This window comes from Pseudorca crassidens, chromosome 12 (assembly GCF_039906515.1).
Source record: "Pseudorca crassidens isolate mPseCra1 chromosome 12, mPseCra1.hap1, whole genome shotgun sequence".
NCBI lineage: Eukaryota > Metazoa > Chordata > Mammalia > Artiodactyla > Delphinidae > Pseudorca > Pseudorca crassidens.
In genome coordinates this window covers 42,177,160-42,190,137 of record NC_090307.1, presented here as the reverse complement: position 1 = coordinate 42,190,137, position 12,978 = coordinate 42,177,160, and the positions used below count along the sequence as shown (strand labels likewise).

The following is a 12,978-nucleotide window of genomic DNA, read 5'->3' as shown; positions in this document are numbered from 1 at the left end:
TGTCCATCGACAGATGAACGGATAAAGGAGATGTGGCACGTATATACAATGGAATATTACTCAGCCATAAAACGAAACGAAATTGAGTTATTCGTAGTGAGGTGGATGGACCCAGAGTCTGTCGTACAGAGTGAAGTAAGTCAGAAAGAGAAAAACAAATACCATATGCTAACACATATATATGGAATCTAAAAAAAAAAAAAAAATGGTTCTGAAGAACCTAGGGAAAGGACAGGAATAAAGACACAAATGTAGAGAATGGACTTGAGGACATGGGGAGGGGGAAGGGTAAGGTGGGACAAAGTGAGAGAGTGGCATGGACATATATGAACTACCAAATGTAAAATAGGTAGCTAGTGGGAAGCAGCCGCATAGCACAGGGAGAACAGCTCCGTGCTCTGTGACCACCTAGAGGGGTGGGAATAGGGAGGGCGGGAGGGAGAAGCAAGAGGGAAGGGATATGGGGATATATGTATACGTATAGTTGATTCACTTTGTTATACAGCAGCAACTAACACAACACTGTAAAGCAATTATACTGCAATAAAGATGTTTAAAAAAAGAAAGAAAGAAAGAAAGGAAATATAGGCATTGTCAAGCTAGAATATAGAGTGTTCAAAAGGGACATCTAACTACATTACAGACTGCCCAGGTAATGAACTGACACTCATTCTAGTCAGAAAAGAGCATTTTGAAGGGCCATTTTTTCAATTCTTTAACACTTTTAAAACCTTTAACATTTTTCTTTGTTTCTCATTGTCTTTCATAGACAGGAGATATTTCTCCTCAAATAGTGAAGCAGTTTAAGGCTTTGTAACCTAAGTAAATAACCTAAATATATCTTCTCTCCATGTACATTCTCAAGATTACAGCTTGGGTTCTCTGAGTTTAATGAGGACTAGAGTTAGACTGTTTCCCATTAGAAAGAGAAAGGAGTAAGGCAGAAATTCAATAAGTGTTCAAGTAAAATACAGCCATCCTCACATCTGTATTATATTAGACGAGACACAAGACAAAACATTGACTCTTGAGGTTAAATCTAAATTTCCTGCTTCAGTTCTGAAAGAGTTTGAGAGTTTAGATCAAAAAGGCAACAGAGAAATAAGACCAAAAAATGTCTAAAAACAAGTTTCAAAGGCTATAAAATGCCAACACTTAGTTACTTATTTGAAGCATCAGTTTAGTCAGCAATTACCCTAGAGCCACAAACAGAAATTAGTGAAAATTCTACTACATGCTCTTTTGCCAAGTTCGGGATGACCCACCTGGGATCTGTGTGTCATAGGAGGTGCCAAACCACCACCTCTGATTCTTCAACTCTCTTGTGTGATATTGTTGAATTTCCTCGTCTTCCTCTCTAGTATACTGTTACATCACACTTGAACTTCCGAAGGTATTATTTCAGTCTCCTTTGGAATCTACTGGTCTTTAATTTCAAACTTTAATTTCATCCTGCAAAAAAGAAAACCCTAAGTCTCAGGTCAAAGATCAACAAGCAAGACAAATTATCTCAACAAAAACAAAAGAGCATGAGACCAGAAACAGGATTCAGGGAACTCTTTCCTTAAGTCTGGCTTTTGAGCCTGCACCCTCTAGCCTTTATCAAGCTTGTGAGTAAAACTACGTTTGAAGAAAGTAATACTGACCTATTAACTTTGGTGGCTCTGTGGATGCTTCTCTAAAATGCCACTGATCAGAAATACATACACAGACACACACACACCCAGTAGATGAAGAATTTGTTATTCTGAACAACTCAGAATGAAACAGCCTCTTCTATCGAATTCCATGGGAGAGTGGGATACATATCTCTAAACCTTGCACATTACAAAGTTTTCCTCAACCATGAGGATTCTGATTGAATCAAGGGACTGGGATTAGAAGGAGATATTTACCATGAAGTCATTTTAGACCAATCTTTTATCAAGTTATGCCTTAGTTTCAGCCTCTAAAAGAATCTAGGGACTATGCTTGGTCTTCAAGTCCTTTTACCAATTTATCCCTTGTCCTGTCTCAGCAGATTATTAACCCTCAGCTAGTCAAACAAATCCTATTGCTGTTCTTTCTACCTCACTGGTTACTCCTTCTCAGTCTCTTTTTCTTCTTTCTCCTTTTAACGTCGGAAGGTCCCAGGGCTCAGTCCTGGGATGTCTTTTCTATCATCACTCACAACCTTGGAGAGTTCATCCCGTCTTCATATTCCAGATACTCTCAAATTTATATTTTCAGCTCCAACCTCTCTGCTGAATTCCAGACTTACATACACACCTGCCTGTTTAATATCTCCATTTGGATGTCTAATAGACATCTCAAACTTCTGTGTCCCAAATGGAAGTCCCAGTTTCTCCCTACGCCATCCCACAAACATCCTGCCCCTACAAGGCTTCCTGTTCTCAGCTAATGACAACTCCATCCTTCCAGTTGCTCAAGACAAGTTATAGTGTTACACTTGACGCTCACTCTCCACATTCAATCTGTCAAAAAATCCAATTGGCTGTAAGAAAGCCCTCAAGAAAACCTTATATCCAGGATCCAGTCTGTTTCCTTATCACTTTCATAGGTACTACCCTGATCCAGGCTCCATTATTTCTTACCTGGGTTACCTAATGGCCTCCAAAATTCTCTCTCTGTTTCCAACCTTGTCCCCTGGATAGCCAAGGGGATCCTCTTTAAACATCGGTCATATCATTTCATTCCTCCGCATCAACTCAGTAACGACTACCCAGGCTACCTGTTTCACGCAGGTAAAAACAAAAGTTCTCACAATGGACTGGTTTCCTTCCTCTCCCCTTTGAGCAACCTGCTCTGATCACAAAGGCCACCTGCTGTTCCTTAAACATCTCAGGCACGTTCCTCCCTTAGGTCCTTTGCACTGGTGCTTCTCTCTTTCTAGAATGTTCCTCCCTCAGAGAGCCATAGGGTCCCCTCACCTTCTTCAAGTCTTTGCTCAACAGTTTCCTTCTTAGTGAGGCCCACTCTGAATGCCTGCTTAAAGTTGCAGCCACCCTCTCCCCAACTCCCAATCCTCTTTCCCCTACCGTACTTTTTTTTTTTTCTCTAAAGTACTTATCACCTTCTAATATTTACTTACTTGTTTATTTTGTTTCTTCCCACAACACACACATACACACCAAGAGTATAATCTCCATGAGGGCAGTGATTTTTATATTTTGTTCACTGAGATATTCCAAGGGCCTAGAATATAGACACACTGGGTGAATATTAATTGACTAAAGTCCACCAGACCACCAACTTGCCCATTCTATTCTCTGAAGTTTTATCTGTGTCACGGTTCCCTTTTTAGACTTACTTTTCCCAACCTCTCTAGCAATATAAATTCCTCTTTTCCTCACTTCAAGCTCCAATTTAAATCCTCCTCCTCTTAAATCTTTTCTACATTAGCTCTGCTCTATTGACCATGGATTTTTATGTACTTAGTCAACAAAAAAATTTGCATCAGCATCTCTGTTTGCCAACTCTGTAAATTTTAAGTCATATATACATACAGCTAAACTCTCAGTTCTTTATCTTACAAGAAATTCTATAAGAACTATAGCCCCTGGAATTTGTGAACGTTTCATGCCTTTAAGAGATGCATCTGATGGAGAGGGAGAGATTAGCAGAGAGTCCCTTAGTCATGGGGTGAATACTGAAAAGTTCACAAGTTTTCTTTGGTGAGAAACCCAAGCCCATCATTATGGGGTGAATCATGTCCCCCAGGAAAGAGATGTCAAAGTCCTCACCCCTAGTACCTCAGAATGTGACCTCAAGGGCATTAGGGTGGGCCCTAATCCAATGTGAATGGTGTCCTTATAAAAAGGGGAAATCTGGACACAGAAACAGATATACACAGAGGGAAAATGTTGTGAAGACACACAGGAAAAACACCATGTGAGGACAGAGGGCTGGAGTGATGATCTGTGAGGCAAGGGATGCCTGAGGCTACCAGAAGTTAAGAGACAGGCCTGGAACAAACTCTTCTCTAGCGCCTTCAGAGGGAACACGATCCTGCCAACACTTTGATTTTTGTCTCCAGAACTCTGAAGCGATACATTTCTGTTATTTTAAGCCACCCAGTTTATGGTACGTTGTTATGACAGCCCTAGGAAACCAATGCACCCATTATCTGGATGCAGTAAATTGAGCTGAGATCTGGTTAGATATCCACATTTTCAAATTATTCAGGTTGCAACAATGTGCCCTGAAACTGAGGTTTCTTTAACTGATTGCCTTGATTCCAGAGCAACTTTGTAATTATTACTTTACAATCATTCCACTGATAAGATACTCAACTGGGGATAAGGGAATCATCTTTCTACTCTAGAATCAAAAAGATCCTCTCTTTTGAGTACGAGGGAGGATCACACAACGGCCTTATAATTTCTACAGGCAAGCTGGTCTACAAAGCTGAAAGTCAGAAAACATGCTGCACTATTAATTGGCAATTATATGTTTGAATTGGATTCACACAGGGAGAAAAACAGTTTAGAAAACCATTAAAATTATATGACTACATTTAATCCATTGGTTCAGATTTTAGAAAAATGTCTGGTTTGAGTTACCTGGACCAGCTATCTAGCTTTCTGGTTCAATATACAATCAACCTTTTAGCTTTGGCATCAGGTTCCAAACCATATTCTAAAAGGGAAAAAAAAAAAGAGCCACTGTTTGAAAGTTTATACTTCAGGAATAAACTCAGCTTAATTCCCTTGGAGGCCGAGAGACTCAGGTTATTGGACCTTTCCTAGGTGTGGGGGTGAGAACAGAGGCCACTGTCACATGAGCCTGAAAAACTTTGAACTGTTTTCCCCATACTGCGCCTTCAGACCAGATGCCATCTGCCCAGCCTCATTTCTTCCTTTAACTAAATCAAGAACTCGGTTTTTCCATTGCTGCAATGCTCACAGGTCTAGAAAGACAAGAGTTAAAGTTTAAACACTCCTGTCAGTTACTGGATATTTTCCAGTAAAGGAAGAATCACAATTAGCAAATCAAACCCTAGTGATGTACTTATACTGCATATTACAATATAATCCTAGCATCTAGTGAGCTGTTTTACCAAAGTGCCAGACGTTTTCTATACATTATCTCTAATCGTCACAAAAACTATGCAAGGAAGATGTTATCTCCATTTTTCTAAGGGGAAGATGTTCAAAGGAGCTAAGTGGCAGAATTAGGATTTAAACCCAGGTCCTTCTGGCTGCAAACTCAGCCACTGAACAAGCAGCATTAAGAAGAGCCAGTTCCCACCACTTCCCAGAACTTTAATTCCATTATCTTTAATTTTCAGAATAACCCTGGTAGATAGGAATTGCTGTGATCCCCTTGTCACACCTGAGTGGACTGACACTCAGGAACATTACGTGACTTGCCTATAGCTGGATTAAAAAAACCAGACTTCCCTGTATTGAGTACTGTCCTAAGCTATTGGGTTTTTTCCATAAAACCCAAATGAACTTTTTGGCCAAACCAATATTTATAACCATTATAAACCACCCTAAAAAGCAGAGGGGTATTATCCTCACTTTCCACGTGAGGAAGGTGAGGTTCAGACAGGTCACTTGACTTTTCATGTCACAAAGCTATCAAGTGGCAGAGCCAGGATTCAAAGCCAGGTCTGAGGATTCCAAACCCGTGCTCCTGCCTCTGTGCCAGGCCGCCTTTCCCAGGGCCTTTTAGTAATTAAGTCAGTGTCACTGAAACTCTAGGCTACCTTTCAAGGGCTATTATAATAAGGAGAGCACTTGGAATAAAAGTAAAACCACTTGACAACATAGTACAGGAAGAAAAAACTATGATCTGGGGTTACAATAGCCAAGTTGGCCCACTCAGTGCACAGAGCAGCAAGCATTCTCTTTGTTCCAAATAATGACACTGTTAATTTGATTTATATAAAAGGAAATAAAGAAATTTACATAAATGAAAACACCAGCAGGAGGAGGGAAGCAGGTATACATTGCCAGAAATGAGCTAGGTATTAAATGAGAAAGGGCAAAATAGGGAATTTCTGTGTGTTTTATTCATTTTACTTCATTTTTAAAGGCTCTTCCCTGCCTATCCTCTTCCCACTGCGTTCAGTGACAGTATTCCCCTGCTTCTAACCAAAATGTTGCTTTGGCAGGAAATGAGGAGGAGGAGACTCCGTTTGAATGCAGGCTATTACCCTATGATTAACCCTTCTCCCTTGGATCAGAACCCGGGGTCCTTTTGCCAAAAAGGCAAAGAAAAGAATAAGTTTACAAAACCCAAACCCTATCCCTTCTATGACGTATCAGAGTGTTACACAATGCTTCCATATAGATTCCCTCATTTGATCTTCACATCAGCCCTGGGAGGTAGACAAAGTCTACATCATAATACTCATTTTACTGACAGTAAAGATAAATTCAATTAAGCGATTTGTTCAAGTTCATACAATCAGTAGAACTCAGGCTGGAAGCCAGGTATTCTGTTACTGAACCTCAGGTTCTTTCCACAGCAGCATCATGTTCTAAATTATTTGAGAAATAACCTGTTTTACTGTATAATGCTGAATATCTCTACAGCTGCTATTGCAGTTACTGCATCATCATAATATTTTTATTACTGTTTGATAGACTTTATTTTTAAGAGCAGTTTTAGGTTCACAGCAAAATTGGGCAGAAAGTACAGAGATGTCCCATATACCCTCTGTCCCCACACATGCATAGCCTCACCCATTATCAACATCCCTCACCAGAGTAACACACATGTTACAATTCATCATCATTTTTTAACTATAAAGAAAATTCAAATGATCATTCTTAGCACGTTCTTACTAGATAAAAATTAGGAAATTATACAGATAATGTAGCTACTTTTAATGGGGCACATGCTATGCACTGGAGAATATACTAGGTATTTGCACATTTAACTCTCACAACTCTAAGGAAGCTGTTGTTCTTTTTATCTTTATGTCTCATGAAATTGAGGCTCAGAGAGGCTAAATGACTTGCCCACACTTACAAAGGAGGAGGTAGGTAGGATTCAAAGTACTCCAAAGCCTATGATATTTCTGAGGCACTAGGCATCAGCCTTCATAAACCACCTTACCCTCCAGTTAAGACAAGATGACTACTAGAAAAATCGTAAGTCTACCAGCTTCCTTAGCAACCTACCCCAACCTAGCAATCCCCAAGTTGGTCAGTTTGTTCATTACCTAAATCCAGGAAAGAAGAGCAAAACAAGGTGCTACTGAATCAGTGAATGACCGAAATGTAACTGGAAAGCTGTTAGCATTAATATGCAAACTCATTAATATGCAGACTCATTAATATGCAAACTCATATTAAGTTTGAGTCTCACCTTCCCCCATGCAGGCAATAATGAATGATCTCTTTACTCTCAGAGGATCAAGAACGCTTTGTTCAAGGCTTCCACCACCTACATGTGAACCTCAACCTCTAGCCCATGGCTAAAGTAATTTCCTTTGTCTCATGAGATGACAGTCATGAGACTGAGTACATAAAAGAAGGAGAAGGAGAAGGGGAAAGGGGAGGAGGAAGAGGAGGAGGAAAAAGGCAGTTCCCAGTATCTGGGGAACCAATGCTACCTAGAGCTCCTACTCACCTCCACTATGTACACTTATCACCAGCCTCTCTGCCTCATCCCCAGTAAATGTATGAAAGACCACGAAGAATGGGCTTCCCAGTCCCTTTATTTCTATCTAAACCCTCCCTAAAACACCACCCATAGTTTCAACCTGGCTTGAATGAACAAGGAAACTGGGTAACATTTCTAACAGGGCTTTACTTTTATAGTCTTTTGTGTGTGTGTGTGTGTGTGTGTGTGCGCGCTATACAGTAGGTCCTTGTTGGTTGTCTATTTTAAATATAGCAGTGTATACATATCAATCCCAAATTCCCAATCTATCTCTTCCCCCCACCCTTCCCCTGGTAACCATAAATTCATTCCCTAGGTTCTGTGAATCTGTTTCTGTGTTGTAAATAAGTTCATTTGTATCATTTTTTTTCAGATTCTGCATATAAGTGATACCGTATGATATTTGTCTTTCTCTGTGTGACTTACTTCGCTTAGTATGATAATCTCCAGGTCCATCCATGTTGCTGCAAATGGCAGTATTTCATTCTTTTTAATGGCTGAGTAATATTCCATTGTATATATGTACCACATCTTCTTTATATATTCATCTGTAAATGGACATTTAGGTTGCTTCCATGTCTTGCGTTATTGTAAACAGTGCTGCAATGAACCTTGGGGTACATACATACTTTCGAACCAAGTTTTTCTCCAGATATATGCCCAGGAGTAGGATTGCTGGATCATATGGTAGCTCTATTTTTCGTTTTTTAAGGAACCTCCACACTGTTCTCCATAGTGACTGCACCAATTTACATTCCCATCAACAGTGTAGGAGGGTTCCCTTTTTTCCACACCCTCTCCAGCATTTATTGTTTGTAGAGTTTTTGATGATGACCATTCTGACTGGTGTGAGGTGATACCTTATTGTAGTTTTGATTTGCATTTCTCTAGTAATTAGCGATGTTGAACATCTTTTCATGTGCCTCTTCGCCATCTGTATATCTTCTTTGGAGAAATGTCTATTTACGGCCTCTGCCCATTTTTTTCTTTCTTTTTTTTTTTTTTTTTTTGTGCGGTATGCGGGCTTCTCACTGCTGTGGCCTCTCCCGTTGCAGAACACAGGCTCCGGATGCGCAGGCTCAGCAGCCATGGCTCACCGGCCCAGCCGCTCTGCGGCATGTGGGATCTTCCCGGACCGGGGCACGAACTCGTGTCCCCTGCATTGGCAGGCAGACTCTCAACCACTGTGCCACCAGGGAAGCCCCACTCTGCCCATTTTTTGATTGGGTTGTTTTTTGTTTTTTATGAGGGTTTTTTTTTAAATTAATTAATTAATTTTTTGGCTGCATTGGGCCTTCGTTGCTGCACGCACAGGCTTTCTAGTTGCAGTGAGCGTGGGCTACTCTTTGTTGTGGTGCACTGGCTTCTCACTGCGGCGGCTTCTTTTGTTGCGGAGCACGGGCTCTATCCGCGTGGGCTTCAGTAGCTGTGGCTCGCGGCCTCTAGAGTGCAGGCTCACTAGTTGTGGTGCGTGGGCTTAGTTGCTCCACAGTATGTGGGATCTTCCCCGACCAGGGATCGAACCCATGTCCCCTGCATTGGCAGGCAGATTCTCAACCACTACGCCACCAGGGAAGTCCAGGTTGTTTGTTTTATGGTATTGAGCCACATAAGCCATTGGTAAATTTTGAAGACTAATCCTTTGTCAGTTGCATCATTTGCAAATATTTTCTCCCATTCTGTGGGTTGTCTTTTCATTTTATTTAGGTTTCCTTTGCTGTGTAAAAGCTTTTGAGTTTAATTAGATCCCATTTGTCTATTTTTCTTTATATTTGCATACTTCTACAGTCTTGAAATAATTACTACTACAATACTATCCTACTACAACGTTTTCCTACTAATAATATTGAGGCAATGAATAACGATGGTAATAATAACTGATTGAGTTCCTATTATATTCCAGGTGCTTTATATATTTAATCCTCTCCCAAATCTTATGATAAAAGGTCCATAATTCACATCCACAATTCTAAAATTTAAAAGTTCTGAAAACCCAAATGTATTTTCCTAAGTATACAGGAAACTCTTTTTGTGGCAAAACCTAACGTGAACCAAAACTGGGTTTTTACAGTCTTTATTTATCCACTTGGTGTGAACGTCCATACATTTTGCTGCCAAATGAGTTAATGTGTTGGATTTGAGGGCACAGTCCCAGGCTCTACTGGGATGTAACATACTATGTATTATAGACTACATATGCACCTTTTTCTTTCTAAAATCTAAAAATATCTGAATTCTAAAACATACCTAGACACAAGAATTTCAGATATCTCTACTTTTCTGATGAGAAACAGAGAGTCACAAAGCACACAATTTTACTATTTACTTCCTTTAGGTCATCAGAGCCCTTTTACTAATTTAATAGTCAATGTTCAATTTTTTTAATTCAGAAAAGGATAGCTATTACGTCTGCACATAATCTAATAGTCATACGTAAATGGATCATTCCAATATACACCCCCATCCAAACTGTGTTAAGAGCTACTGGCTGGTGGCTGACCTGAGAGCGCTGAGCTTGCATTTATCATCTCCTGTTACCCTGTCCAATCTCTAGCGAGGAATATTCAGTAACATCTCTAAGAAAAATGACTTACTATACTCCATGCGCTGTTCTAAGTGCTATACATAACACATTTAATCCTCACAACAACACATTGAGAATGGGCACTATTATTCCCACTTTATAAATGATGATTCTGAGGCAGAGAGAGGTGAAGTATATAGTCCAGTTAGTAAAAGTGGCAAAGTTAGGATCTGACTCTCAGCAGAAATCAAACAGACAAAAATCCTTTTCTTCACAGCACTTGTTGGGAGGGGGAGGGACAGAAAGTAAATAAATAAAATAAATAACCAAACTATATAGTATATCAGAAAGTTGATAAGTCTCATGAAGAGGAAGAAAATCTGAGCTTTTAATTACAACACTCTATCTCTTAGTGAAAGTAATGTCAGGTCTGGTGTCTGAAGGGTGAAAGAGAAGATAAATTTTAGGCTAAGTAAACTGAACACTGAACTCTACTGTCAAAGTAAAGCCTGTAAATGAATTTCTTTTTTTTTTAAGAATACATAAGAACTTCCACTTCTAAGCATCATAGAGTAACAAGGATCAGATTTACCCTTCTACCTGAAAGGTTAACAAATAAAAGCAAAAAACAGACAAAATGTATGAAACAATGGTTTTCAAGATACTGCATATCACACAGTGGTGGACAGTGATTCCTGAGAAATAGGAAACAAATGAGGTGAGCCCTATGATTTACCTAGCTTACTGACTGGGGGAAATTCCAAGTGGAAATCCATTTGTGGGATGTCCCAGGAGATGTTGGCCAGTTTAATAAGGCAAGAAAAGGAATAAAAGGCATCTGGCTTAAAAAGCAAAAAGTAAAACAGTGTTCATTTGCATATGACATAATTTTCTATGTAGAAAATCCTAAGGAATACTTTTTAAAGCTACAAGAATTAATAGGTGAATTTAACAACACTGCAGGATACAAGCAATGTACAAAATCAATTGTATTTCTATGTACCAATAGACTAGTGATGAATAATTGGAAATTGAAATAAAATATCATTTACAATAGCATCAAAAATATGAAAAAAGATGTATATAAACATCTTTTACACAATGATAAAAGATATATACATTTAAAGATATATACACTGAAACTATAAAACATTGCTGGAAAAAAATTAAAGAACACTTAAATGATTGGAAATCTGCTCATTGTTTATGGGTCAAAAGACTCAATACTATTCGGAAGGCAGCTCTCCCCAAATTGATCTATAAATTCAGCATAATTCCTATCAAAATCCCAGCTGACTTTTTGCAGATGAGGACAAGATGATTATAAAATTCATATGGAACTGCAAAGGATCCAGAATAACAATAGAAAAAGTGTTTTTAAAGAACAAAGTTAAAGGACTAACACTACTTGATTTCAAAAGGTGTTATAAAGCTACAGTAATAAAGATGGTGTGGTATTGTCATGAAGATAAACAAGTGCATCGATGGAAATGCCTAAAGAGCTTATAAAAAAGGCCCAAACATATATGGCCAACTGACTTTCAACAAAGATATGAAAGCAATTCAGTGGAGGAAGGATCTTTTCAACAAATGGTGCTAGAATATGCATAAGAAGTGAACTTAGATCAATACTTCACACCATATACAAAGATTAATTTTAAATGTATCACAGACCTAAATGTAAAACCTAAAATGATAAAACTTCAGAAACAAAACATATATGAAAACCTTTATGACCTTGGGTTAGGCAAAGATTTCTCAGCTACAATGTCAAAAGCATGATTCATAAGAAAACAAATTGATAAACTGGACTTCATGAAAACTAAAACCTGTTAAGAGATGAAAGAACAGTCCTCGGACTGGAAGAAAATACCTACAAAGCATTTATCTTATAAAAGATTTGTATCCAGAATATATAAAGAATTCTCAAAATTCCAAAATGACAGCACAAACAATCCAACAAACATATAGACAAAAGATGTGAACAGATATCATCAAAGAAGATATACAAGTAGCAAGTAAGTACATGAAAGGATGCTCAACATCATTAGTAATTAGGGAAATACAAATTAAAATAGCAAAGAGACACCACTACACACCTATTAGAATGGCTAAAATTACCAAGATTCACAGGAACAAGTGTTGGTGACAGTAAACTGAGCAACTTTAAACACTCATACACTGCTGGTGAGAATGTAGAATGGTATACCCAGTTTGGAAAACAATTTGTTAATATCTTAAAAAGTAAAATATACACCTGCCATATGATCCAGCCATTCCACCCAAAGATTTGTACATAAATGTTCACAGCAGTTCTATTTGTAATACCCAAAACCTGGAAACAACCCAGATGCACACTCACAGGTGAATTGTTAAACAAATTGTAATATATCCATATGATGGAATATTCCTGAGAAATAAAAAGAATGAAGTAATGATACATGTAACACAAGGAGGAATCTTAAAATAATTATGCTGAATAAAAAAAGACAAATATATATATATATAAAATATGATTCCATTTATATGAAACGCTAGAAAACTAATCTACAGGGACAGAAAACAGATCAACGTGGTTGCCTCAGATCTCTCAGGAGGGAGAGATTGCAAAGGGTCATACGGAAACTTTTGGGAGGTGATGGATATGTTCATTATCTTGATTGTAATGATGATTTCACCAGTGTGTACATAGGTCAAAATGTATCAATACTATCTGCACATACTTTAGACATGTACAGTATTGAATGTCAATTATACCTCAATAAAGCTGTTTTTTTAAAAAAATAACACATAAGAAACTAGAGACTGGCCTCCTTCTGCTCGAATCTACTGAA

At 38.5% G+C, this 12,978-nt stretch overlaps 1 long non-coding RNA gene across 2 annotated transcripts in view; it reads right to left on the bottom strand.

Annotated features, from left to right (window-relative positions):
- Positions 1–12,978, bottom strand: part of LOC137203361 (uncharacterized) — a 94,258-nt gene that overhangs the window by 25,005 nt on the left and 56,275 nt on the right. For both annotated transcript variants that reach the window (XR_010933062.1, XR_010933063.1), the window contains exon 3: positions 1,266–1,452. This is a non-coding gene — a long non-coding RNA (uncharacterized lncRNA). The remainder of the gene's footprint in view (positions 1–1,265; positions 1,453–12,978) is intronic.